The 27,304-nt window shown below is 50.9% G+C and overlaps 1 protein-coding gene and 1 long non-coding RNA gene across 2 annotated transcripts in view; both read left to right on the top strand.

Moving 5' to 3' along the window:
- The first annotated feature begins 550 nt into the window (after nt 1-550).
- On the top strand, nt 551-11,165 carry LOC146437131 (uncharacterized). Its single transcript, XR_014852826.1, has 3 exons — nt 551-951; nt 9,635-9,905; nt 10,720-11,165. It is a non-coding gene; the product is annotated as an uncharacterized LOC146437131 (long non-coding RNA).
- Nucleotides 11,166-12,324: 1,159 nt separating this feature from the next.
- DAGLA (diacylglycerol lipase alpha) overlaps nt 12,325-27,304 on the top strand; it is a 57,393-nt gene continuing 42,413 nt past the window's right edge. Inside the window, exons 1-2 of the mRNA XM_085063653.1 lie at nt 12,325-12,490; nt 14,889-14,978. The gene's annotated coding sequence lies outside the window, so the exon portion shown is untranslated. The remainder of the gene's footprint in view (nt 12,491-14,888; nt 14,979-27,304) is intronic.

The raw sequence follows: 27,304 nt of genomic DNA, 5'->3' as shown, positions 1-27,304 counted from the left end.
AAAAAAGCAGCTGCCAGTGGTTTTTATAGCAACCTGTCCCATTTGCATCCTCCCTCAGCCCCGGCTCAGGGAGCCTGACCTCTGGCTAAATTAGCTGTGAATTCCCGAGGGAAACAGCCTTGAAAAAGCAGGAAGGGAGCTTGGTTGTGCTGGAATATTCTACCACAGCCACCCCATCCACTGTTCCTTGCTGGCTGTGGTTTCCACTGGGAGGAAACCCCCTGATGGCATTGTCCCAGAGCATGGCTGGGCGGTGGGATGGGGTGTCTGCCAGCAGCCTCAGCCCCTCTTTCCTTGGGATTGCTTCCCAGAGGGAAAAAGGGATGTGGGAAGAAGGAGAACATGGTGCTGCCCCACCCGGACAGGGAGCTCATGCAGGAAGCAGGGAGAGGCATGGCAGGAAAAACCCTGGGATGGGGAGGTGCTGACCTTCTTCCCCTGCAGAAATCCCACTTGTATTCCATGGATTACAGAGATGCTGAGGCAGAGGAGCAGAGCACAGGGAATATTTAGGTCATGGTAAATGAGCTTCCTCATTAGAGCCTCTGGATCTACACCTACGTGGGGCTGGGGCACGGAAATCAGGAAGGGGATTTGGACACCCCTGAGTGGGAGGGAAAGACGGATGGGCCTATTATCCCAAGGAAGCTGAGGAGGTGAAAGGGATGACATTGTCAAGTTTGGATGGACAGGCCAGGAACAGTGGGAGGCTCCCAAAACGCCTTTAATTCATGAGATTTTGGGGTTCTACCCTTGGTAAAAGCTTTTCCTGTTTTCCCTCCCCACTCATCCTAGGTGCCCATCAGCCTCACGCCTGGAACAAAGGACTGATGGGATAAAAGGGGAATAATGAGGGGTGTCCCCCCTGCTTTGGAAGTCCTGGTGGGCTCCTTGCTGGTGGGATGGATGCAGGCTGGGGCTCAGGAGTTGCTGGAAGTGCATTGGGAAAAGGTGAGTTACTTCCCGGATCATGTCTAGAGCACTTGGGAGCCCTGGGGATGCACCAGGATTTTTCCTCCACTTTCCTCCCAAGCACATTTTTCCCTGGCATGGCCAGCAGGTTGAGGGAGGGAATTTTCCCCCTCTATTCTGCTCTGGTGGGATCTCACGTGGAATGCTGTGTCCAGCTCTGGGGTCCTCAGTGCAAGAAGGACGTGGAGCTGCTGGAGTGAGGCCAGAGGAAGCCATGGAGATGCCCGAGGGTGTACATAGGCTGGGAGATCTGGAGGTGTCCAGCTTGGAGAAGGGACAACTCCAGGGAGACCATAGAGTCCAAGGCCAGGTTGGACAGGGTTTGGAGCAACCTGGGATAGTGGAAGGTGTCCCTGCCCAGGGCAAGGGGTGGCACTGGATGGGCTTTCAGGTCTGTTTCAACCCAAGCCATTCCAGGATTCCATGACTCTGAGTATCCCAGTTGGCCTCTGCCAAGGAGAAGAATCCAGCTGGCAGATTCAGGGATGCTCCCCCAGAGCTGGGAGGTGTGGCAGGAATTGCTGCCTGATCCGGAGTGCAACCGGCAGCAAGAGCACTCCTGAGGATGAGTCAGTGTCCCTGAAAACCAGGCTGGTGATCCAGCAAAAAACATTTCAAGGAGAGACTCCAGCAAAGCTCCGCTCTGCGTTGGTGACGTGATTCCCTGGAGCTGCCTGCTCCGGCCCCGCCTCCCCCTGATCCATGACTGCTCCAGGGGGCTCCAAGGTCTGTCCTCACCATGTCCAGCAGCGGAGAGAGATGGAGCTCTCCCAACTTCTCCTGTCACCTCATGCCTATTCTATGTCCCAAGCTGGTGGCACTTTTGCTGGAAGAATCCTGGAATGAGTTGAGTTGGAAAAGACCTTAAAGATCATCTCCTTCCACCCCCTACCATGGGCAGGGACACCTTCCACTGGCCCAGGTTGTTCCAAGCCCACCCAACCTCGCCTTGGACACTTCCAGGGATCCAGGGGCAGCCACCTCTTCTCTGGACATCCTGCGCCAGGACCTTCCCACCCTCACAGGGCAGGATTTCTTCCCAATATCTCATCCAAATTCACCTTTTTTTTTGGGTGACAATTCCCCCTTGACCTTCCACTGCTCCATGCCTTGGGAATGCCTGTAGTAGAGATGTGCTGGGATGAGTGGGAAGCAGCACCGGGCAGTGACTGCGTGTAATTGGTGTCACTGTGAGCAGCTGATGCCACTGATTTTGGGATGAGTAATTCCAGCGGCTTAATTTGGGAAATCAGGCTCTTTGTGTCTTGCCGGGCTCATTTGCAGGACAACCCTGGCTCAGCCAGAGTTGCTGTGCCAGCAGCTGGACATCTGGAATGCCAGTGTGTCCCTGGCTCTGTGCCTGCCAGGGGTGGACACAGCACAAATCCTTGGCCCTCTTCCCCAGAAAAGGAGGATTTTCTGCCTGAGGGGAACCCTCATTAGCTCATGGAAGGAGGGACAGAGGACACAGAATTCCTTGTGGATGCAGAGGAAAGCAACAGGTTTAAAAGTTTTGGGATAGTATCCTTGGTTTTTTAGGGTCTGTTCTTTCTGTTTTGTCCATGTCTGTGGGATCCTGGTGGTTGTAGGGTAAGGAGAGGAATTATTCAAAATACAGGAGTCATTCTGTGCTTGGACACATGTATGGGATCATCCAGGCTCTCCTGGAACACTTCTTGTAAATTTTAAGGCAGTTTTGTTCGTGGGAGAGGTTCTGTGTCAGTGTCCCAGGATGAGGGACTTCAGCTTTGTGTCCTGCTTGGAAGTGACCTGGGTGACACAAATCCGTCTGGCCTTGCTCCCCCAAATCCCATCCCCCATCCACCAGCCAGGTGCGGATGGGACATGGATGTATCCATGGGGCTTGTTCCCTTGGCTCCAGGGCTGTGGGAGAGCTGTAATCCTCTTCATCTGGAGGTGGATGCTCCTCTCCAACCTCTACCACCCAATCCCTGGGCATTCCCACTCTGTGGGAATTGGAGCTGCTGACAAAGAGATAAGAGTGTGATCCCCTGGAAAACTCCCTGCTGCTCTGAGGGATGGGGACAAGCTATGTTTGGTAGCATCTCCAAGCACTGGGATCACCGGGATGGACAAGCTGGAAAGCGGCCAGCCTGGGGCCAGCCCATCTATGCTGCTGGATTCCAAATCTTCCTGGTATCTCCAGGCATCTGTTTGTTTGTGTGGGTTTATCTCAACAGCAGCCAGTGGCAGCTTGGCATGGAAGCCAGCTGCTGCTTCTCCAAGCAGCTCCTTGGAATGTGGCTCCAAGATGGAGCTGCCCACACAGCCAGCAGAATGGGCTGGAAGAGCAACTCCCAGCTGGCACTGGCACCTCTCCTCATCTTCTTCCCTCGCTGGGAATCTCTGGTGGCCCAAAGCAAATCCAGAGGGTGATGGTGGCATGTCCAGTGTCCTTCCATTCTTTTGTAGAGCACCAGCTGTCTTGTAATGCTTCCCAGAGAAGCTGTGGATGCTCCATTTCTTGGAAGTGTGCAGGCTGGACAGGGCTTGGGGAAACCTGATCTATGGAAGGTTTCCCTGCCCATGGCAGGGAGTTGCAATTCAATCATCTTTAGGGTCCCTTCCAACCCAAACTATTCTGGGATTCCAGGATTCTGTAGGACCCAGCGATTTCCATGTTTTCCGTACCACTGGCTGCTCCTGGCAGGGATGCGGAGGTGCTCTGTGGATGGAGCTGTGCGGTGCTGAGGCAGCCGGAGCAAATTTCTCCTCCTCCGCTTGGCAGCAGGAGCGGAGCAATCCTGTGGAGAGGATGATCCGGCCCGTGCTGCTTAGGACTTCCCCCAGTTTGTGTGGGATGTGGGATTGCTGGGAATGAGAGCCTAGTGAAGGCTCCTTGTGGGCTCTTGGTCACTGAATTTTGGGATCTGCAGCTCCTGGTGGACTTGTTGGGGTGATTTCAATCCAAGGGGTGCCTGTGATTAGTTGGGATGGGGGAGTCAGAATTGCTGCTTCCAGAGGGATCCCTTAATGAAATCCCAGAACAGTTTGGGCATCCATGGGCAGGGACAACTCCCACTATCCCAAGTTGCTCCATACTTTGTCCAGCCTGGCCTTGGACACTTCCAGGGATGGGGCAGCCATAGCTTTTCCGGGAAATCTATTCCAGTGCCTCATCACCTTCACAGGGAGGAATTTCTTTCCAATATCCTATCTAATCCTGCACTCTGACAGTGGGAAGCCATTCCCATTGTCCTCTCACTCCATCTCCTGTCTAAAGTCACTCTCCAGCTCTCTTGGAGCCTTTAAGTGCTTCCTTCACAAGTTCTTCTGTTTTATGCCCATGGATGTGGTGCCTGGGACCAGCCGGAGGTGGGCACAGCTTCCTCAAACTCCCAGCTCTTCCTGTTGGATCCCTCAAATCCCAGCCTGAAGCCACCCAGTGCTGCATGCCTCAGCTTCTGAGCTCCACTGCCTGTGCTGCCAAAGGATGTTTTTCCCCTCTTTTCTTCCCAGTTCCCGCTTTCAGAGCCTTGTTTGTGGCCGTCAGGATTTGACAGACTCTTGGCATGTCTCCCACCCCTGGCAAACAGCATGGCAGCAGCAATTCCCACCCTCTCCCCTTTTTCCTGTGCCCTGCCACCGTGGTTGGAGACCTGTTGAGAGGGCTGAGTTTGCCGGGAAATCAACTTCCAGCCTTTTTTTAGAGCCAGAAGAGCCCTGGCACAGGGATGACAGCAGCAGAAGCCAAGAGGCTCAGATGGTTTTAAATGTCAGGGAGAGATGTAAACGGATCTGGGAGACAGCATGTCCAGGAGCCATGGGATTTCACAGACAGCAGCTCCAGAGCCAGCATCCCATGGTTTTCCCTCTCTGGGAGCCGTGGCCGTGCCTGGTCACTGTCCCGGGGCCTGCTGGGATTTGCCCGTGGGATGGTGCCGGTGGCTTCTGGAGAAGGGGAGGACGGAGGGCTGGCGGGTGATGAGCAGAAGCGCAAATGCATCTTGGCTCCCGCTGCCTCCGTGACCTTTTCCACTCCGATGTGATCTGCCCTGACACTCGGAGCTGGGGGGAAGGGGGAATGGTCACTGGGGTTTGGCCACTCTGCGTTCGACTGCTTGGCCCTGCCACTTCCCAAAAACTGAGTTTAGAGTCTCCGAGAGTCAGCAAGTTCCTGATGGCAGCCATCTGTCCCATTTCCCTTAGCAACCATCCATCCTTTTCTCCTTCATGAAGCGTCTGAGGCTGATCCCGCCTGGCAGCCCCTCTCTCTCACTTCCCTTTTTGCCTCTCTGGATCATTCCCATCTCCTGTCACCGTGGCAGAATCCTGACAGTGGAGCATACTCCTCTCCCAGGAATTCTTGGACAGGGGCTGTTTACTCACATTCCTTCCTGCTGCCTTTTTCTTTCCAGCCTGATCTTTTCCAGTTCCTCTCCTTCAAGGAATTGTTCAGGCTGGAAAAGACGTCCAAGACTGAGTTCAGCCTGTAACCCAGCTCTGCCATGGCCACCACTAATACATGTACCCAAATGCCACATCCACTTGGCTTTTAAATCCCTGCAGGAATGGGGACTCCACCACTGCCCTGGGCAGCCTGTTCCAACCCTTTCCATGATGGCACTTTCCCTAATATCCAATGGCAAAGTGAAATTCCCCTGAGGCAACCTGAGGCTTGTCCCTTGTTCCCAGGGAGCAGAGCTTGACCCCCACCAGGCTCCACCCTCCTATCAGGGAGTCATGGAGAGAGAGAAGGTCCCCCTGAGCCTCCTTTCTCCAGGTTAAGATAGAATTCCCTGCTATATTTCATGGAGTTGTAGAGAAGGGAGCTGGGAACTTCTCAGGATAATTATTCCCAGTTATTGGTCTCCAACCTCTGCTTTGCTCTGAGGTCCCTCTCCCATGTGCCTGCTGAACGGTGATCCCAAGGCCTCTGCCAGGACTTTGTGGAGGAGCTGTGCTGCAATTTAGGATTTGGGATCTCAACGGGCAGCGATGTCTCCTGGTGAGAACTGAGCTTCCCCCTCTGGCAGTTCGGAGCTGGGATGAAGCCAAGTGGGTTAGACAAGGCTTTGAGGTCCGGGAGAAGTGGGGAATGGCTCTGGAGCCTGGTGTGAGGAGTGGAAAAGGAGCCAGGAGTGGAGTCAGGCAGAATCCTTAATGGGAAACCTCCTGGTTCAGTACAGCTGCCTCCAGAAGCAGAAGCAGGAGCAGGATCCTGAGGAAGCAGAAGAGGGAGGGATTTGACCTAATGAAATTACCCAAGTGCCCTGGATCCAGCTGCTGCTCTCCAGTCGCATCCGACTGATGTCCAGAAAAGTGGCCAGCAGGGAGGGATCGAATCCTCCCCGGAGCATCCACATCCTCCGTGCTGCGCCTACATCCCACAGCAGCATTCCAGGCTTCCTGGAGAGCCTGGGAGGCTGCAGGTGCTGCCTGGTGAGGGAGAGCTCTCCGGCACCGATTCCCTGGAGCACTGACAGGAACAACACAGCTGATCCGTAAATTTCCCCATCCTGTTGCAGCCATTCCCATCACGGGAGGTGAGCAGGCTCCTGGAAATCGGGAAGCAGCTCATCCTCGGGGTAAATTCCGGTGGTTTGGCATCTCAGCGGGGGAAGTTGTGTTCATGCTGTGGAGCCCTGGGGAAAGGCCAGCACTCCTGTTTGTGGGGGTGAAGGCATCCCACATCCCTAAGACTCCTGCTAAAATCCTGATTCATTCCTGGGCTGGAGCTCTCCTCCTGAATGAGGATGGAGCCAGGAGGATGGAGCCAAGGGCATTCAAAAGGTGGGTGGGGAGGAGGAATAACACACAGGAATTTTGGCGGGGGTGAAGCAGATAAGGCAAATGACACGTTGTTATTACACCTGGATTAGGCAGGGCTGGGATGGAGCCGGGAATTCCACTGTCTGCCAGCGCTGCAAACACAGCCCTGTGACTCAAAGGAACTCGGGGCTTTGCGTTTTCCTCCCCTCTGAGCCTTTAGGATTAGCTTCCACACTGTTTTTGTTTCTAATTCCCTGCAAACCCACGAGGCTTTTACAACCTGAGTTGAAAAAGCTTCGGAAAGAGGGGTTTGTCCAAGGGAGAGCATGGAGGATGCTGGTAAATATCCCGAGTGCCTGGAGCACTGTTTTATCTGCTCATTTTTCCCAAAGGAAAAGCCACCTGGAGCTGCTGGGCAGGGAGATGCCCTGAGCTTTGCTGAGAAATCCCAGTGAGCTGTTATTTAATGGTCCTTCCCAGGGAGAAATTTCTGGGCTGAGGAGTCACAGCTTGGATAATGCTGGATAATGTCCTCGGGAGGGGGAAGTGCTGGCGGGATTGATAGCAAGTCTTGAAGGCTTGGCTTCCAGAGTTAGATCTGGCACCAATTTAGCAAAGCAGCTGGAAAGAGGAGTTTGTGCTTGGAATCGTGAGCAGTGAGGGCTGTGCCGAATTCCGGGATGCAACCTGCAGGAGAAATCCTTTCCAGGCTTTTTCCGTGGAGTCAAATCCATCCGTGTGCACACAGCCATGTTTACTACATGCCAAGAGTGAGCCCACGGCGTGGGAACCCCTTGGAAAAGGGAGGAATCTTGCTAGCAAAGCAGATTTCTGGCTGGGAAGGGGGGGTCCCTGAGGAAGGGCCAGGTCACCAGCCTGGACAGGTGGGGAATGGGAAGAGCTGCGCCTGAGGGATGGAGCTGCGAATGTGCCAGCCTTGCTCTGCCCTTCTCACCTGCAATGGGACCTGGTGCTGCCCACATCTTGGGAATTTATGGAAGAAATTCTTCCCTGTGAGGGCGGGGAGACCCTGGAATGGATGCTATAGGAAGCCATGGCTGCCCCTGGATCCCTGGAAGTGCCTAAGGCCAGGTTGGACAGAGCTTGGAGCAACCTGGCATAGTGGGATGTGTCCCCACCCATGGGAGGGGGTGGAACTAGATGATCTTTAAGGCCCTTTCCAACCCAACCCATTCCAGAATTCCATGTCTGATCCCTTCAGGTGCCTGGCAGAGGTTTCCCAATTACTGCCCTGCCTTTGGGTGGCATTTCAGCCTCCAGTGTGCCAGCCTGAGCCTGAATTTGGGCTTCCAGTTTATCCCTGCATCAGCTCTCCCCAGGTTTGGATCAGACTGGGAGGTCTTACCTCTGATTTTTAGGGATTCAGGCTCAGGGGTGGGACATCAGCGTAGGCCCCCCAGATCCCCTCCAGGTGCTGGAGAAACCACGGAAAGCCAAGGCAGCTGGAGAAGGAGATTTTTCCGAGCATCCGGAGAGTGGGAGAAGCCTCTCTGTTAGGGAATGATTTTTAGTGAAGGTTTGAGTGATGCTGTTTCTGTGCAGAGCTGCAGCAGCTGCTCCTGCTGGGGGGACACTGCTGGCCGCTCATCCCTGTCTTGGGAGCTTCCCAGGGGCTGGGACAGGCAGGAATTATGTGGAGGCTTGGGCCAGGAGGTGCTGGCGGCACCAGGGCAGCATCCAGGAAGAGCAGGTTTCTGGGGAATCTGCTGTGGAAAATGAAGGATTTGAGGAGCAGGAGCAGTCTGGAGGCACTGGATTAGCAGTGCTTTGGTAGGAGGTGATGGAGGCTGATGGCTATGGAGACTCGCAGGCGGGAATCATGCTGAAAGGGAGGGAGGGAGGGAGGGAGGGCTGGGAAGGCACAGGCAGCATGGGGATGGAAGCAAACACAGGCGCTTCCCACTTGGTAGCACAGGAATGGGGGACAGGGATGCCTGTTGCTGTGGTTTTTAGAAGCGCTTCCCAAAATCTGTTTGGAAGCTGTGTGGTTTGGTGGGAATTTTGCAGGGAAATACAAGAGGGAGAAGCCTCAGGTTGTGCCGTGGAGGTTTAGATTGGATATGGAGGAAAACTTCTTCATGGAAAGGGTTGTCAGACACTGGAATAGGCTGCAGGGGTGGAGTCCCCATCACTGGAGGGATTTAAAATCCATGTGGATGTGGCACTTCGGGATATGGGTTAGTGGTGGCCTTGAAACAGTTGGACTCCGTGATCGTGGAGGGCTTTTCCAGCCTCAATTCTTCAATAACTGATATTCCCTAGAGAGTGAGAGATGGTGAGGGAGGTGCTGGAATATTTCCCCCTGGAGGGAATGTCTGGATAATGCTTCTGTCCACCTTTTCCTGGCAGCCTGTCCCCTCTGAGAATGACAAAAATGCCTTTCCAAGACACTTGTTGCTGTCACCCCTTGGAATTCAGCCAGGTGGAACAGCCTGTGGCTGCTCCAGGGATGATGGAGCCCAGCCTGGTGTTTGGCAGGGATTGAGGAGAAAGGAGATGGTTCGGATAATGTCGATGTTGGAATCCCTGCACCAGGGAGGCTGTTGCGCTCCCAGCCTCATTCACACCATTTCCCTGTGATTTATTGTAATCCTAATGGAGCAGCTGAGGGGAGCTGGCAAGGTTGGGAGGGAGGAGGAGAGGGGCTCATTACCCTGGGAGTAACGGAGTGTCTGGCTCCGACAGGGAGCCCAACAGGAGCAGGATTTCGGAGCAGCAGGACTGGATGTGCTGAGCCTGGGGGCGGTGGCAATGACAACAAACTGAATAATAATAAAAATAAAAAGCTTCCCATGTTCCCAGCTATTCCTGGAGCCTTGTTCCTTGTCCAAACTCTCTGGAGGAGGGGGCTGGTTTGCTTTTAGGTTTAGGAGAATCCTTAACCCTGGAATCTGTTGGCTATTTTCAGGACACTGGGATCAGTAGAGCTGGATGGGCCCTTTGTTGATTGAGTCCTTCCTGGCACATTTCAGGATCTTCAGAGCTCCAAGGCTGCCTACAGTGGTCCAGGCTTTTCCTGGGAGCTGATATGGAGAATTCCAAAGGCTATGGTGGGGAACAGCCCCATGTCATATCCATGTAGTTGAGGAATGATGCTCCAGCTGGAAGAACACCATAGAATTCCCTCACCCTCATATTCCCAGGTCATTCCTGCTCAAACAGTACAGATCCATCCAGAGGTAAGGAACAGCAATTCATTAAGCCACTGTTGCCTCCCGAGGTTTCCTTGTGGAATGGGTGGTGATGCCCTGATGGAGAGGCTGATTCCGAGTTATCCACAGGGATGACCCAGCTGATGGGTGTCTGGGATGCCCTAAGTCTCCTTTACATCCCTCAGAAGGTGTGGGATTCCCAGGAATGTGTGTACATCTCCATGCCATTGCCCCGAGCATTTAAACCCAGACTCAACCCTTTCCCACAGGTTTGGAAACTTTGAAATGAATGGATTTGCTCTGGAGGTTGGAGGTGGGGAATGGATTCATGCGAACATCCTGTCTTTTGTGACAGGCTCAAATTAATTCCTTAATTCCCTTAAATGCTTCGCCACCCGCCCTCCATGTCATGACAGACAGAAAAGATGGGATTTCTGAGGGCATTAATCCTCCCCTTAATGCCTTGGGGAATATTAAGGCATCCAGTTTATCCAAAACATTCTGACATTGCCTGTACATGGTGTCACTGCCATACAGGAGTCAGGGAGTGGAGCCCCGAGGATCACTGGGATGAATCTCGACACTGGAGCTGGGCTGTAAAAGCAGTCTGGTCCTTGCAATCCAGTGGAACCAGGCTGGAGACAGGCAGCTGGAGCTGCTGGAATGCACAAATCCTGAGCTGTATCGGATTAATTACCTTGTGTCCATTAATTGGCAGGATCTGGGCTGGGATGTGCTCTATCCCACCCCTTGGAAAGCCTCAGACAGCTCCCAAATGTATTTCCCTGAATAAAAGAGTAATTTCTAGTTTTCCTGATCTTCTTCCCTCTGTCTGCTCCAGGTTTCAGGGCCTCCAGGGGTGTCTGCCTGTCTCGGAGTGGATCGTGCTGAAGGGAGACCTTGGAAGTGCCACAGGCTGGATAAAACGATTTGTCGAAATGCTATATTTGGCAGCAGCTTTTCATCCAAACCGGAGCCACTTTGCACCTGTCTGGGAAGATAAAGGGACTTGGAATGAGCGTGAGTGGGATTTTTCTGCCTGAACAGGATACAAAGGCCTCGGCACAAATGAATTCTGGAGCTTCAAAGCCTTTCCTGAATGTTTTTCCGCCCCTGTCAGGCTGTTTTATTTCCCAGGTACAGTGATATCACCCAGCAGACCATTTGAAGGCTGCTCCACTTGCTTTAAGGAGGAATGGGCAGGCGAGGATGTGCTGCTATTCCCTGCTGGATCAGCTTTTCTGGGACAGGGATATTTCTTTTTTTGGCCATTTTTCTAGGCTTGTTTTTTGCAGTAGGAGCATCTAAGTTGTGTCCTTGGATGATGGCTGCTGCTGTGTCCAGATGGAATCGCTGTCTTTCCTCCCAGACGGGATGGCTGTTGTGGTGTGTCCATCCTTACGAGGTGTTTTTTTGGGAAGAGGGCGATTGGTTGGAAAGGACCTTAAAGCCCATCCAGTTCCACTCCTGCCATGGGCAGAGACACCTCCCACAATCCCAGGGTGCTCCAAGCCCTTTCCAAGCTGGCCTGAGACACTTCCAGGGATAAGGCAGCCACAGTTTCCCTGGGAAATCCATTCCAGGCCCTGGTTCTTCAAGGAAGAATTTCTTGCAAATATCCCATCTAATGCTGCTCTTTCACTCTCTGTCAGTGGGAAGCCATTCTCTGTTTTCCTGTCACTCCAGGCCCCTGTGAATAGTCTCTCTCCATCTTTCTTGCGAACATTTCCCGATAGGAAAGCATTGCTTTTCCATGCTGGGCATTGAAAGTGGTGTGCCAAGCCCTCTCCATCAGGGACACTTCCATGCTGTGTTGGGTAGTTTTCCACAGGGAAGGGGGATTGGGAGAGCCCCAGGTGTTGCTGAGTGGAGGCTTTATTGCTCCCTCAATTCCCTGACTGGGGGAAGAGGTAGATGGGGGTCAGGCTCTTCTCCCGGGGAACAACAGACAGGAATAGAGGGAATGGCCTGAAGTTGTGCCAGGGGAGGTTCAGGTTGGACACCAGGAGGAATTTTTTCCTGGAAAGTGGTGTCAGGCATTGGAAGGGGCTGCCCAGGGAGATGGTGGAGTCCCCATCCCTGGAGATGTTTAAGGAATGACTGGACGTGGCACTCAGTGCTCTGGGCTGGTGACAAGGTGGGGATTGTCAAGGCTGGACTCGATGGTCCTGGAGGTCTTTTCAAAGGGAATCGATCTTGTAGGATCCTTCCGTGATTCTTGCGCGATCTTTCCACGATAACGTGGGCAGTGCGGATGACCACCAGCCCAGCGGAGGCCTCTGCTCGCAGCAGGTGAGGTTTCCCTGGATCCCAGTGAGAATTCCCCACAGGAATCCGCCGGGATTGCCCCGCCCCGTGGCAATGCCGCCGGGCGCCACCAGGCGGCGCCGCCGCGCCCCGCACCCCTAGTTGCCGTGGCGACCGCAGGTTGCGTAGCGGCCCTTACGCAGTTGGCGCAGTGGGCGGCCCCGGCGAGGCGGGGGTGGCCCCGGCAGGGCGGAGGCGGCGTTGGAGAATCGGGGGCCGCAGGGCCCCCGGCATGGAGGAGGCGGCGGCGGCCGCGGCGCTCCCGAGGCGGCGGCAGCGGCAGCGGCAGCGGCAGCGGTATCGAGGTGAGGGACGGCGCCGGGAACGGCGCGGCAGCGGGGGCCGGCGCTGCGGCAGGTGCGGGGGAGCCGGGAGGGCCGGGGGTGCTCCCGCCGCCGCCCCCCGCCCCGCTCGGGTGCAGGCCCATGCCGGCCGAGGGGTCTGGATCCCGCTGGATGCGCGGCGTTCCCGCCGGGAGGGCTACTCGCCGTATGGCCTGCGGCCCGTGGGAAGCGGTGGGCTTCCACCTGCGCCCCTGGAAAGCCGCCATCCTGCCCCGGGCAGGTGCGAGGCGTGAAGGTGATCCCGTCGTTTGGGATTCAGGATCCCGCAGTAGGGGACCGGAGCGGTCCTGCTGGATGTCCAGGGAGGAGAAGCTGCGGTGTGGGTGTGGGTGTGACACAGGGATTCTTGCTTCCAGCTTTTATTACGTCCCGCAGGGAATGGTACCTGACTTGAGCAACGCGGGCGGATGCTGAGCCGTGGCCATAAAAATCCCTAATCTAGGATCTTAGGGAGCTGCAGAAGTGATATATCCTTATAAAAGTAAGGGAAATGTCGCTCCGAGGTCTTGGAGCTGGGATGCTGGCCAGGCTGCTGCTCAGCCAGAATTCCCGCTGTGCCCAATTCTGGGAATTAGTACCTGCTGGTGTGTTTGGGACGGGCTTCAGTTGGCACTGGGAATATGGGAATGGGGATTGCCGAGCCTGGTGCCCGCGATGGTCCTTAGAGCCAGCGCCCGGTGGGAAATCACCCAGTGATTCCCAAAGATGGGATAGATAACCCCAGGGTATGAAAGCAGCAAAACTCTGGGAGATGGTTTTAAAGGAAAGGAATATTCCAAGGTGGGAATACTCATCTCCCACCTGTATAAAACTTAGTGGGGATGAGTTGCTGCATCCTCCTGGCTGGACAGGGAGAAGCGTCCAAGTTTTTGTGGTCAGTCTGTGTGTTTTTAAATGGGAGATAATGAAATTGTGGGAAGTGGCTCTTGGAAAGCTTCGGACTCTCCGTGCTTCTGGCATTGTCCTGGCTGAAATGTGTATCCCATGGGCACTGCTGGAAAATGCTTTCCGAGTGGGAAACCTGAGCTGGGGGAAGGTGTTTGTTGTGCCAGGTGTTGGTTTTCAGGGTCATAAAGGTTGCATGGGGGTCTTAAAGCTGCTGGTGAAATTCCAGCAGTGCCAGCTTGGATGAGGAATGGCTGAGGGGGTCGGGAATGGCCAACAGGGACAAGAAACTTGGAAAAGCACCTATTACGTGAGAAATGATGCAAATAACCTGGAATTTCTGCAGCCAAAACCCTTCAGCAAGGAGCAGGATAAAAGTCCCCCTTTAAATGGAAATTTAAATCAGAAATTTGGGAGTTGGTGGCTCTGCTTTCCAAAATTTTAATCTGGGATGGTCAAAATCAGAGATTTAAGGATATGAGCTATGGACTCCAGGTGCTGATTTTGTCAATGCTGACCTAAAAAATCCAGATTTGACCTGAATTCCAGTTTAAATGAAGGCACTGGGCACTTTCTGCCCACTACCTGCCCAGGCAGGTCTGAATCCCGGAGACAGGGAATGCTGTAAATCCCTGGCAGCTCCATGGTTGCTGGAAAAAGGGTGGTGAGAAAGGGAAACTTCTCTGGGCCATGTCCACCCATTCCCTTTCCAGAGGGCTGGGAAGGAGCACTTGTGCAATGCTGGGGTTTGAGGAAAGTGCTGTGCCAGGAGGAAAAGTGGGAAGGGTGAAAATGCTCCTCCCAATTATCAAAAATGTGTGAAAAAAAATCCTACTTTTTGGAAACTTTGTTAAAATTCCCTGAACAAACAATTAGAGCGACCAAAAAAAACCCAACAAACCCCTGCTTGTTTTTTTTTTTTTTTCAGACTTTGTGTGAGAATCTCAGTCCTGTTCCTTGTGCTCTCCCTCCCCTTGGAAGTTAATTAACTGGGAGCTGGCTGCTCCAAACGAGGTCACTTGGATTTCGGAGCTGCCGTATCACTGTATGGATTTGCAAAATCAGGATTTAAGGCTTTTGTGCCTTAGAAAATTTTTCTTAAAGCGGCATAATCCTGGTTTTTGGGGGTCTTTTCCAGGCAGCTGGAAAGATGTAGGGAGGAAAAGTGTTAAAATTTGAGGTTGTAAAGCTCGGGATGATGCTCAGCTTTGGACGGAGAAGAGTTTGGAAAAGCTTCCAGTCATTCCCAGGCCTGGCTGTCATTTATTGAACTTCCTTGGACTAAACCAGCAGGGATTCTCTTCTGTCCCAGACATCCCTGTCCTGTCTGAAGACTTTTTTTTTGAATTAAACCTTTATATCTCCCCTAGGAGACGCAGCTTTATTTTGCGGAGCCTGCACCCTGCTTTTCCTCTCCCTCCCATTCCATTTTTCCCAAATGAATAACCCTTGGTTCCACCTCTGCTCCCGACAGTGATCCAGCTGATGAATAAGAACATCCCGAGCTGGATTCAGCCCTGGAGTTTGAGGAATTTCCAGTTAAAGACACAGCAGTTGAGATGGGGTGAGTGAAAACCATTTTATTCCGCTCTTGGAGCTGCACGGCTGGAGTTTTTTGGAAGCTGGGAGTGGATGAAAGTCGCCTTTGTGCCATGGAGAGCGTGACAGACGGACTTGTGTGGGATCTGCGGAGAGTGCTGGGATAGATGGGAGTCAATCAGGCCCTTCATTCCAGGCCAGTTGGAGCTGATACTTTCATTATTCTGCACATGATATTGTTCATTTGGGTGTGTTCCTATACCTTATTTTGTGGGTTTTTGAGGAGAAATCAGGGAAAAGAATACCTGGAAATTTTGCCAGGTGTGGCACCTTCCCAGCTTGGAACTTTGAAAATGGAAGAAATTGAAGTGGTTTTGATAAGAAATGGGGAATTTTGCCCTGCTTAAGAATATCCTTCCTTAAAATATGGACAAAAGTGCTGCTGGACCTTGTGTGGGATTTTTGAGAAAGAATGTAATTCCTACAGAGCTTTAGGAAAAATGTGCCCTGTACCTTCAGGCATTCCTTCTTCTCCTTCCTCATTTTTATCCCTTCCTCCCTCCTTCCAGTGGAAGGCACATGGATCCGTTACCTCTGGATCTCTTTGAAAAGATGTCAAGGAAAAAGATGAAATGAGAAAGCTTTGGATTATTTTCTTCTTCCTTCCAGCAGGAGCTGGAAATCTGCATGGCAGGCAGAGACTGTCAGGAATTCTGTCCCAGGCTCTTAATCCAGGAGTTTCTTCTTTAGCTCAAATCCTTCCTTAACCGCCCTTGTGCTCCTGCAGATCTCTGAAAATCCTCCTCTTACCCCACCCATTGGCATTTCTCCTCTCTTTGAGGAGCCTTCAGAGCTCTTCAGATATCTGCAGAATTGCATGAAAATTCCTGGCCTTTCATTCCCTTCCAGCTGAGATTTTGGTTCTTGCGTGTTCCCTTGGTGTGGAATTAAAACAAGTGGGTTCTTCAGGGATGACCTTGAGCTCAATAGGAATTTTTCCCTGAAAACAGGATACAAGATGCAATTTGGAGCTTTCAATTCCAAGTTTTCCTGGTGTTCTTCCCTTGCCATTTCATCAGGAGTCAGTGGTAAAAATCCCAGTGCAACTCACTTGAAGCCATAAGTGAATATGGGAATGCCACCTTAAATGAGCATTTTTTAATGGATTTCTTCCTCTGGAACATGTTTCCTTGGGATTTCTTGGCCTGGAGGTATCATTATCATTACAGACCTGAGTGAACCTGAGTTTAGATCCAGGCAGGCTGCAGGACAGAATCCTTATCCTTATTCTTTTGGAATAAAATGCTGGACCAATCAGGCTGCCTTAAAACATCTGAACTGGATAAAGAGAAGAAAAGGGAAATTCAGGACATTCCTATTATAGTTCAGTGCAGTAAACAGAAATGGGGAGGTTGGGGTGGAATTCAGCCCTTTCTTCCCTGAAAGGTACTTTTCTTCCCTGGAAGGTTACCGTTTGGGTGTGTCCTGCTGCTCCATGGCTGTTGGAAGTTGGAATTTCCACAGCTCTGCATCCTTTGGGATGAAATTTAATATCTGGTCATGGCTTGTCTTTGCAGCCCAGATCCCTGGTGTTGACGCAGCCTTGATGTATTTTTGGAATATGGATTTCAGCTCCAAACTGGGAGCCTCTGGAGGTTTGGCTTTTCCCAGTGGATCTGCTAAATGATCCTGCAAATTAGTGCTGTTTTCTCCCATGGGAATTGAACTGTTTCACCTCCCAGAAAATCAGAGCAAGGCAGGTGCTGCTTGGGAATTTCTAGCATCTCAGCCAGCCAGGGATTGTCCTGAAAAAAGTGGATCCTACTCTCCTTGGATCCTATGATTAGAATTATAGAATCCTGAAGTGATTTGGGTTGGAAGGCACCTTAAAGCTCATCCACTATCCTGGGTTGCTCCAAGCCCTGTCCAGCCTGGCTCGGAACACTTCCAGGCATCCATAGCTTCCCATGGCATCCTTTTTCTTGGTGATACCCAGTTCCCATAAATGTTCTTCATTTACCTCTGGGCCACGTTTAACCTTTGGAAGCACGTTCCCCTTTTTGTGGCTGATTCAGTTGTTTGTCACCATCTCCATGGCACTGGAGCATCCGCTAATGACAACCAGCACTTCCCTAAATGAGAGCATTCAGGGATGAATTGGTTTTTTCCTTGGAGAAACATATGCCCTGTCAGAGGAAAGAGAAAAACTTCCCCTTTGCTCTGCTGAAAGGCAGAGAAGTGACATCCTTTAAAACCACAAGGAAAAGCAGGAATTTGTGATTTGCAGTGCTCATTTTCTTCCCTGGATAGAGTAGGGAGCAAGGGCAAATTTCCTGGAGAGCTTCTCTGCTCTGTGGGATTGCTCTTCCCTCTACCTTTGTCAGTTTCCCCTTATTTTCTAGTGGAGAAAGAGACATGCATGTCCCAAAACTGGAAGAATCAGAGTGTTCCTCAAAATTCACTGACAAATCCAGTAACAAAATTCCCTTTCCTTTGGTGGAATTGTGGTGTTAAAACTTCTGCAGGAAGCCATGGACTGGTTTGTCTTTTTCTGTCTAAATTTCATGGCTATTTCTGGATCAGTGTGTTGCTTTTGGAAAAGAGTCTTTTAGCCCTTAAAAAAAAAAAGGGGGGATAGTTTTTTCTTCCCAAGCCCTTTTGAACACCTCCGGTGCTGTAATGGAATTTAAGTCAGTAGGAAATGGGCACATCCCCAAATCCAGGGTTATCCTTGGTTATTCCAAAGCCTGGAAGAGCCAGAGATAAAGAGCTTTGTTGCATATAACTCTTTGCCTTATGGAATCCCAGCTGGCAAAGAGAATTTTGGGATTCTCCAGGGCCTTGCTCTGACTTTGTGTTCCCCTTGGATGAGGGCGGAGGAATGAGGAGAGGAGGGTTGGGAGGTGGGAAGCATGTGGGTAGCTGCAGAAAATGCTCAGGAATGGGCGGCTGAGTAAGTGTGTAGCCTCCTGGGAATATTGGCAGAGTTGATGAAATTCCCCTGTGAGGTGGGGAGCAGGAATTTGGGGAGGGAAATCAGGAATATGGCAATGTTGGAAGTTTCTCTGTTATCTAACATGCAAGTTTTCAGGGTGTGTTGAATCCTGGAGAAAAGGAGGATTGGGGGGACCTTCTGATTCCCTGCAAGTCCATGGCTGGATGTGGGAGCCGGGTGGGATGGGGCCCTTCTCCCGGGGAACAAAGGACAAGACAGGGGGAAGCAGCCTCAAGTTGCACCAGGGGAGGTTTAGGTTGGATGTTGAGAAAATTCCTTCATGGAAGGGTTTGTACAGCAGTGGAAGAGACTGCCCAAGGCAGTGGCGGAGTCCTCATTTATGGAGGGATTTAAAACCCATGTGAATGTGGCACTTGGGTTGATCCTGAAAGTCTTAACAATTCCATGATTCTCCATGTGCAGGGGCCAGGTGTTCCTAGTGAGTTTGATGTTCCTTGGAAAAACCAGCAACTCTTCCCATGGCCTTCATAACAAAACCCATGTTTTGTGTCCATGGATTTGCTGACTCCTTGGATATTTGTTCCCTGGAATGGCTTGGAACCCTGTTTTCCAGTAATTTCTGGGTAGGAACTCCAAGGTCTGGCATATTTAGCTTTTATTCCTTGGGATACACGACGTTTAGTTTGGTGCTCAGGGGAATGATCCTGCCAGATTTTCCATCCCCTTGGGGGACAACAAGACAGGCAAGTGAACTTTTGGAATGATATGATCCATAAGCCCAATAAGGGCTTGTCGTTCTGGATTTTCGGGATACACTCAGGGGGTTCAGGCGGCAGAACTGATCTGAGGTGGCTTTTAATGACTCCGGGCTCACCCAAATCCTTCTGGCTCAGGCGAGCGGAAGGGAATGTGCTGTGTTTGTTCACTGGATGTTCGTCCCAAGGCTCGGATTAGCTCAGCGTTCCGTGGCAGCTCTGACCGGGTGGACGAGGTGCTGGGGAGGTGTCACCTGGGCAGGCTGAGCAAAAGGCGGAGCTGCCTAAGGGAACGTAGGAATCTCTCCAACACGGGGTATCCTGGACTGTCCTCAGCCAATTATCCTCTTAAAACCTTGGGATGTTGTGCAATGGACAAGTCAATGATAGAATATCCCGAGTTGGAAGGGACCTACAGGGGTCATTGAACTCCACCTCCTGTTGACCTTGGTGTTCCCAGCTGCCATTGTATTTATCCTGTCATTTTCCAGCTGCTCTCCTCATTTTTGTTTCCTTGTTAACTCCCAAGTGATCAACACTTGGAAGCAAGATACAGATTTAGGAGAGCAAGAGGCACTTCCCACTGCTTGAGGAATGAGGCTTCTCATTCGAGGAAGGCCTAGGCAGGGAGGTTTTGGAAAACCAGATGGAATGGGAAGAACTCATCCTGGTTCCTGCTCCTGTAGCTGCAGGATTTTGCCTTTTGTGTGCTGGAGTCGGGGAAATGCCGCCCTTTGGAGTGCAAAAAGCATGGAAGGGTGTGGTCGGAGCAATCCGGAACCTTTTCACCTGAAAGCACCTGATTTATGACACCAAAATCCCAATGTTAACATGGATTTGTTTGGTGAACCGGTCAGCTCTGAGTTCCCTGGGGCTGGGCCAAAACACTCCCTCCTGCCTGGCATGGAAAACACAGCCCTGGAGCCTCTGCTCTGGAGCACGAGGCTCAACGTTCCCGAGAAACAGTGAGTTGGCCTTTCCATTCTTCCAGCAGGTGCTGTTTGATTCAATCTTAATATTTAGGGAAGTGTGTTGGGTGGAGAGTGGGAGAAAATCCCCTTTTCCTTCTGGAATGCTTTCACCATTCCAGTGTCAGGGCTTGGAGGTTTTGTATGGACGGGATGAATGCAGATGGATCTTCTGCCTCGGCATCCCGAGGGGCAGGGTGATGTGCCAGAGGGTGGGATACTGGAATTCGTGTTTGTCCAGGCCTGGAGAAGCGGGAGATCCTGTTCCCAGCCAATGTGACCATTTGTTTCCCTGTACTTTAGACGACTATCCTGGTGTTTGCTCAGCTCCTTCCACCTGAGTGCAGGAGTTTTCCAGGGATTTGCATTTCACTGGAGTTTTGCATTTTCATTTCATTGGAGTTTTTGTTTAACCTATGGATTTTTTTGAGCGTACAAGTGACAAATGCCAATCAGGAGAGAGGAAAAGGGAGGAATTTAGGATTGCCCGAGACTTGGTGGCCCTCAGGACTGTGGCTGCTGCTCCCTTTTTGTAGGAGAACTGAGGGAAGTGTTCTTTTACCTTACCTAATATTTATAGTATTCGTGCTGCTGAGGCTTCATTAGGCATTGCTGCTCTTGGAAAAGGAGATGAGCTTGGAAGTTCTTATGTTCCTATGGGAACAGGGAGTTGCAAGGCTTGGAGTTCTCATCTATCAGGAGATTTTTCAAGAAAGGTGGGAAAGGGATTTAATTTCTGACTCGAGTGGGAAAGCAAGATTCCTTCTCTCCCAGTTGGCTCTTGACTCTGAGTTTTCCCATTCCAGGCTGCTCCGTGGCCTCGGAGTTAATTACAAGTTGGATAAGGAGATGCCTGAATCCGCCCTGCTGTTGTTTTGTTGACTCAGCAGACCAGTGCTCCTTTTTTTTAGGGAGAGGGGCAGCAAAAAGGCCACCCTGGATTCTGGATGCTTGTGGAGCAAGGTTCAGAACTCCCTTGGAATGGACTTTCCAGACTAAGCTGTTCCTGAATCTGCTTTTCCCACCTCCTTTGAAGTAGATAAGATGTTCAGGACAGACAAATACGGGGTTTTTTTTCCAGTGCATCGAGCTCCAGCTGTTGTTTAAGTAGCTCCCAAGGAATATGGGACTTTGTCCAGTCCTGTCTGTGTGCCTCTTCCGGAGAATATCACCCCACATGTGTTCATAAAGGTTGGGATGGGGGAAAAATTCGGGAAGGCAGCTGCCTTGTGTGAGGAAAGAGGAATTGCAGTCCCAAAGTTCACTTGGAAAATTGAAATGGCAAAAAGGCAAGAGGTCAATTTAGGAAGAATTGTGGTTTTTTAAAACAAGTTTCCAGCCAAATCAAATGGAAAACAGGCACCTGCCGTGAGATGGGGCCTGGATTTTGATGTGTTGGGATCCTGACTGAAGCTGTGGAGCTTTTTTCCTGTGGGATCTTCCCAAGGCCTCTTCTGCCACTGCACTCTGGCTGGGTTGTGTTCAGTGCATCCGGGACTCCTGCCTGAGGGATACAATCCCTTCATTTATCATGAATCTGGGATCTGGGACTTCTGCCTGAAGGTTGTCATCCCTTATTATGGGGAGTTTAATTGTCTTTTTTTCCCCCCAAATTTGGGTTTTCAGTTAATTAGTGGCTGTTACTAATTATGACTAGGTACCTTACTACTTCAATTTTCCATGTTTCCAATGCTGTAGAATGGAATTTGAATTCATCCATCCCTTTGGAGTGAAGGGAAGTTTCAGCTCCCCTCTGGTTAAAGGGGAGCTCTGCCTTCCTTGGAGCCTTTTTCCTGGGAACTATTTTGGGAACATGATTTCATCTTCCTCCTGGAGCGGGGGAAAAGCCCACCCCAGAAACGTGGGGGATTTGGAGCTTCTGTTCTTCCCTGGAGAAAATCATGGAATTGTGGCTCAGATTTCCCTACAATGGGGGTGTTGGAAAGTGGTAGGAAGGAAAAGGGAGTAAGTTGTGTGCTGCTGGACGGCTCCGTGTTCTCCAGAGGTCACTCCTTGCTGGCAGCCTGGAGCAGGAATGGGATTCCTGGGTGCTGGCAACTGAGGGAGAGATGTTAAAGAGGCAGCTCCTGCTGGCCTCTTCAGTGATTCCAACCCCTTCTCTTCTTGTTTTCTCTTGGATGTTTACCTCTGGATTCTTTGGCTTACATCCTGGTAATGTTAAATCCTGTGGTGGACTTGGGAAGAGTTGGATGAGGGTGTAGGTTTTGGGGCCTAGAGTGTTCCCCCTGCTTCTGTTTTCCTGGTGGAAACAGAATTTTCCCATTTTGTTGCGTTGTCTCCTCCCTGGCTTATTAGGGAGAGGAGGAGGGAGAGAGGGAAGAAGGGGTGTGTGGGTTGCTGGTGCTGGAATTGAAAACCTCCTCGTGGAAAGGGACAGGGTCATCCCGGTGTCCTTTTTACCTTTTTCAGCTTCACTTCAGGCTGGCAGCTGAAACACCGTTGAAATTCCAGCGAGGAAATCATGTCACTGAGGGGGAATTACTCCTAGTGTCAGTCCATAATCTTATTCCCTTACTCCAGAGAGATCATTTGAGCTCCTCTGCTGGGCACTGATCCCACCTGAGAGGAAAGAATACAGTGGAAGGGGGAAGAAACCTGTGGACATTCATTTTTTCCAGCTTAAGGAATGCTTGGGTTCATCCTGTGCTGGACAATTCCAAGCTGGATGCTGGAGCTGGATGTTCCTCGGGTCTGTCTGCTCGGCTCTTTACCTCTTTGCAATGAAACTAAAATTCTTAAAAATCTGTGGGATCTTGAAGTTGCAAAAATGGGAATGTCAGCAGTTGGAGACGTAGATTGATTTCTTTTTTCCCCACTGGAAAAGGTGTGTTGTCTGTGGAATGCGGGAAAGACTGTCAGGAACATGGCTGGGAATGTATGTGAGAAACTCCCTGGAATTCTGGGAGCTGTTGGGAGTGATGAGGAGATCCCTTCTCAAAAAGACCTTTGGAATTCTTGTGGTATTTTGGAAAAATATCAAAACCATCTGACAAACCAGGTGACAAGTGGGACTTGACTTTTGCCAGGGTGAGTTTTAGGTTGGATATTAAGGAAAATTCCTGCATGGAAAGGGTTGTAAAGCGTTTGAACAGGCTCCAGTGGCATATTCCCCATCCCTGGGATTTAAATGCATGTGGATATGGCAGCTGGAGACATGTGGCCCTGGAGGTGCCGGGGGAATGTTGGTCTGAATGATCTTGGAGGGCTTTTCCAGCCTTAACAATCCATTTGTCCTTGCTGTTGGACACACAGAGGGTCTCAACCTGGGATTTGAGGATAATTTGCTGTTGCTGTGAGTTGTCTGCAAGGATGCAGGCAAAATTCCTGTCGTTCCTTATCAAAAGGACCTGGAATATTTTCCCTTATTGCCCAGAAGAGAACTGTAGGAGATCTCACCTTGTGCCTGTGCTCAGAATTTAACGCTGAGGGAAGAAACTGAGGGAAAAAGGCAGAGGATTGGGATGGAGAGAGCCGGATCTGGGCTGAGATAATTCCTGATCCTTCGGAGCTTGATTATTCCTTAATTAGCTGTGTTAATTACGATATAATATTGCTCCCAGGCCTCTGAGCTCTTATCAGGGATGAGGAGCTGAACTGAAAAAGGTGGAATAAAGGAATTTTTTCTGACTTTGGAAGTTCGCTTGCCCCGGCAATAATGGAACGAGTCACCAAACCCCAACTCTGGTGCCTGTGATCTCTTCCCGGCTGATTAGAACATTCCCACCAAGAGCTCTTCCAGGCATTTCCTTTTGAAGCCTAATTAAAAAAGCTCTGGATGATTGGATACTTCATGGTTAATTATAAGATAATTAAAGGGAAGGGGAGAAAATCCACACGTGGACAAATCCTGCCGAAGGAATCGCTGTAAAGGCACTCCGTTCATTTACTGGGATGGCCATGCATTGCCTTGGGAGTGAGAGGAAAAAGGACTTTCTTTTCCAACAGCCTCAAACTGGTTGGGCTCGAAGCCACGGGCTTGTCCTGGAGTAGATCCCAATAAACAGCTTTTTTCCTTATAATCCTGTTTGGGTTATAAATTCAAGTGTGAAATTTGTTTGGAATTTGTATCTGCTAGATGAGGGGAAAGGTGGCTCCTCTCGGAGAAATCAATTTCAAAATGTATCCCTGTGCTGTTAGAGCAGGGCTCCTTCCTGTTTTCCAAGGGTTACCAACTTCCCTGGACAAGATTTGAGGTCAAGTTCTTCATCTTTGGGAAAATGGAATTGCTTTCCCTTGCTTTATGAATGCTGTGGAGTTATTGATGCCCCAATTTCCCAATGGAAGTGAGTTCAGTAGCGAGGGGTTGGGATCACCTGGCCATGATCCAGAATGTCCAGCAACCAGGTGCCAAGTCCAGGTACAGCCCTGAGGACGATCCTGCTGGGATTTGCTGCAGGAAAAGTGGTGTTTCTCCTGTCCAATTCAGACATGGACTGAGGTCAGGCTGGGATTGCTGCGAATGTTCAGCCTGGACATTAGAGCCTCTTCTGGTGCCTAAAGGGGATCTAGGAGAGCTGGAGAGGGACTTGGGACAAGGGATGGAGAGACAGGACAAGGGGAAATGGCTTCCCACTGCCAGAGGACAGGGTTAGATGGGATATTGGGAAGAAATTCTTCCTGTGAGAGTAGTGAGGCCTTGGAATGGATTTCCCAGAGCAGCTCTGTCTGCCCCATCCCTGGAAGTGTCCAAGTGGGATAGTGGGAGGTGTCCTTAGCTGTGGCAGGGGCTGGAAAGGGATGATTTTAAGGTCCCTTCCCACCCAAACCATGTGGGATTCAGAGATACTTTTAGGAGGAGCACATTCATCTCGTTTTCAGGATTCTCCTGAAATCTCCTGATTCTATATTTTAGGAATCAGATGGTTGATTTAGCTTCTGGATCATATCCTGCTGCCTTTGGTATCTTCTGTCATGGTCCTGCATTCCCCAGCTCTGGAGCTGGTGCATTCCCACATGTGGCTAGTTCATCTTTCCTGCTCCCTGTTAGCTTGGGAGGGATTGTTCCTGGTTTTCTGTGGTATAACCAGCTGTTAGGAACAGTCAGTTCTGATCTGTGCCTTTCAATTTGTGCCTGCACAGCTGCTTGGAGCCAAGGAATGCTTTTCCAGGGGATTTCTTCGGCTGCAGCTCTGCTCTTGTCACATGGGGTCTCTGCTTCTGCCTCACCTCCTTTCACCTCTCTCTTATCCTGCTTTTCCAGATGAGTTCTGGCTCTGGAGCTGGTGGCCGAGAGGGCAGGGACAGTGTCCCTGCAGTGAGAGCTTTCCAACCTCTGCTGAGGGCCTTTTCCTAACGAGGGAAAGCAAGGAGGGTATGGAAACATGGAGAGTGATGACAACAGGGAGAAAAATCCCAGAATGGTTTGGGTTGGAAGGGATCTGAAATGGTGATCCACTTCCATCCCCCTGCAAAGGGCAGGGACACCTTCCGCTATCCCAGGTTGCTCCAAGCCCCGTCCAACCTGGCCTGGAACACTTCCAGGGATGGGGCAACCACAGCTTCTCTGGGAAATTCATTCCATGGCCTCACCACCCTCACAAGGAAGAATTTCTTCCCAATATCCCATCTAACTCTGCACTCTGGCAGTGGGAAACATTCTCATTGTCCTGTCACTCTGTGCCTTTATTCAAAGTCCCTCTCCAGCTCCGTTGGATCCATGTTAGGCCCTGGAAGGAGCTCCAAGGTCTCCTTGGAGCCTTCCCTTCTCCAGGCTAAGCAAGGTCAGTGTAGTAAGAGATACCTGGAGAAAATGAAAGAGTGTAAATTAGGGAATAAGCATGGAAACAGGAGGAGATTCCTGGTGCCATGGCTGCGGCAAGGAATGTGTGGCACCGAGTTTGCCAGATATTTGCTGAGCAGAAAAGGGAATTAGCATTTCCAACTCCAGGATCTGTAGTGAGGAATCCACGGAGAGAAACAGGCATAAGGAATCTGTGTCAGTAGGAAAAAGTTGGAGTAAATATGTCTGAGCAATTCCAGGAGTCAGAGCTGGAAAACCAGAGGACTGAGGAACTTAAGGAGGAGAATGTAAAACTGCCTTATGGAATGAAATAATTCCTGAGCTTGAAACTGAATCCCTATCTCTTCACTCTCCCTGGGGAGCAGTGGGAAGGGCTGGATCCCTGCTGGGTAGGGATAGGTGTTGTGGCTGCCAGGAGAGCACGGATCCCAAGGGCCGGGAGAAATTGTAGATCAGCTCCACGTGCAGGCTGTGGGTGGTGAGGAGGAGGGATGTGTGTGCTGGGCTTTGGAAATGCAGCTCCTGGAGTGTACAAGGAGAAGGGAATACGGAAAAATAAATATATTTAAGGCTTAAACATGACACGGGATCAGGGAAGCCTGGGCTTGATTCATCCTTGTTTACATAAGCAAAAGGAAAAGAGGATTTCTGCCTTCCATCACAAATCTGAGATTCAGGAAGAGTCTGGAGACTTCAGCTTGGCAGGATTCAGCCCAGAATTCCAGTTCTAGGTTGCTGTGTCATCAGGGAAGTGCTGGATGGGTGAGAATTTCTAGGAGAAGGCGGAGGAAGCATTTGGTCTGTTGGTCCTGGTGGTTTGGAGAGGTGTGGGACCAGTACTGTTTCCTTCCCTGGGTGTGATTCCAACATCTTTATCCCAAGCACCAGCTGGAGGAAAAGCAGGCTGGTAAGTCCCAGGATTTGATTTCTACTGGGTGGGAATCTGGGACTTGATTCCCTAAACTGGGAGAGAGTTGGAGCTTCATGTGCTGGATTGTTGGTGATTTTCCCTGTGCTCTTCCGCACTGATTTCCAGGTTCCTAATGGCCAATTGGCCTTTCTGGGATTGGATGAGAGGGGAGTTGTGTTGGAGTGTGGAAGGAGGGAGGCTGCTCCTCCGAGGCTGCTCCATGAGGGCTGGAATTTTGGGCTCCTGCAGCACTGGAAGGGGGGATTTATTTCTAGGAGCAACGACTGAGGTAGGAAAAGTTTTCCCAAGCTGTCATTTGGGTGAGCTCGAGACGTGGAATCTGCCTCTCCCTCCCTCATTCCCTCTCTCTTTCCCTGCTCCTGCTTTCTCTGGATTTGCATTGCAATCAGCAGCATTGCGGGAGCTGGGGCAGAGCTGGCAGCTTCGTTTAGAAGACTGTTCTCCAGGTGGGAATAAAGCAGGATTCTTCTGCCTGATAATTTGCTTTACTTCTAGGGCTGTTCCCCTGCACTGAGGTGGAAGCCACAGGATGGACAGGGCAGAAATACATTTCTTGGGATGTTGCAGCTGGAAAACCAGAGTTAGGCTTGAAGTGTTCCCTTTGAGCTTAGGAAAAAGGGAAAGAGCATGCTATCTATGTCTGTATCTAAGCCAAGGACATTTCCAGGATGAAATTCCCAGTTCTCTGCTGTTGTACATTTAAAACTCCCACCTGTGCAGGTGTTCCTGTCCTGGCCCTTTCCTAGACAGGACATTGGTGTTTGATCCTTGCTTTCAGGGTAAACATGGAAGTGAAAGCTGATATGCTCCTGGATTCAGTGTGGAGAAAAGCCTTTCTCAATCCTCTGGAAGTTGGGTCATTAGAGTTCACAGGATCTTCCTGGAAAAACACGGATTTGGGGTTGTTTTTTTGTCCCTAAATATTCCTTTAGGTTGCAGTTTATCAAATGAGCTTGCAAAAATAACTGATCCCAGGATAT

The sequence above is a fragment of the Lichenostomus cassidix genome, chromosome 5 (assembly GCF_008360975.1).
Source record: "Lichenostomus cassidix isolate B80296 chromosome 5, HeHo_3.0, whole genome shotgun sequence".
Taxonomy (NCBI): domain Eukaryota; kingdom Metazoa; phylum Chordata; class Aves; order Passeriformes; family Meliphagidae; genus Lichenostomus; species Lichenostomus cassidix.
This window is presented reverse-complemented; position numbering and strand designations above follow the sequence as displayed.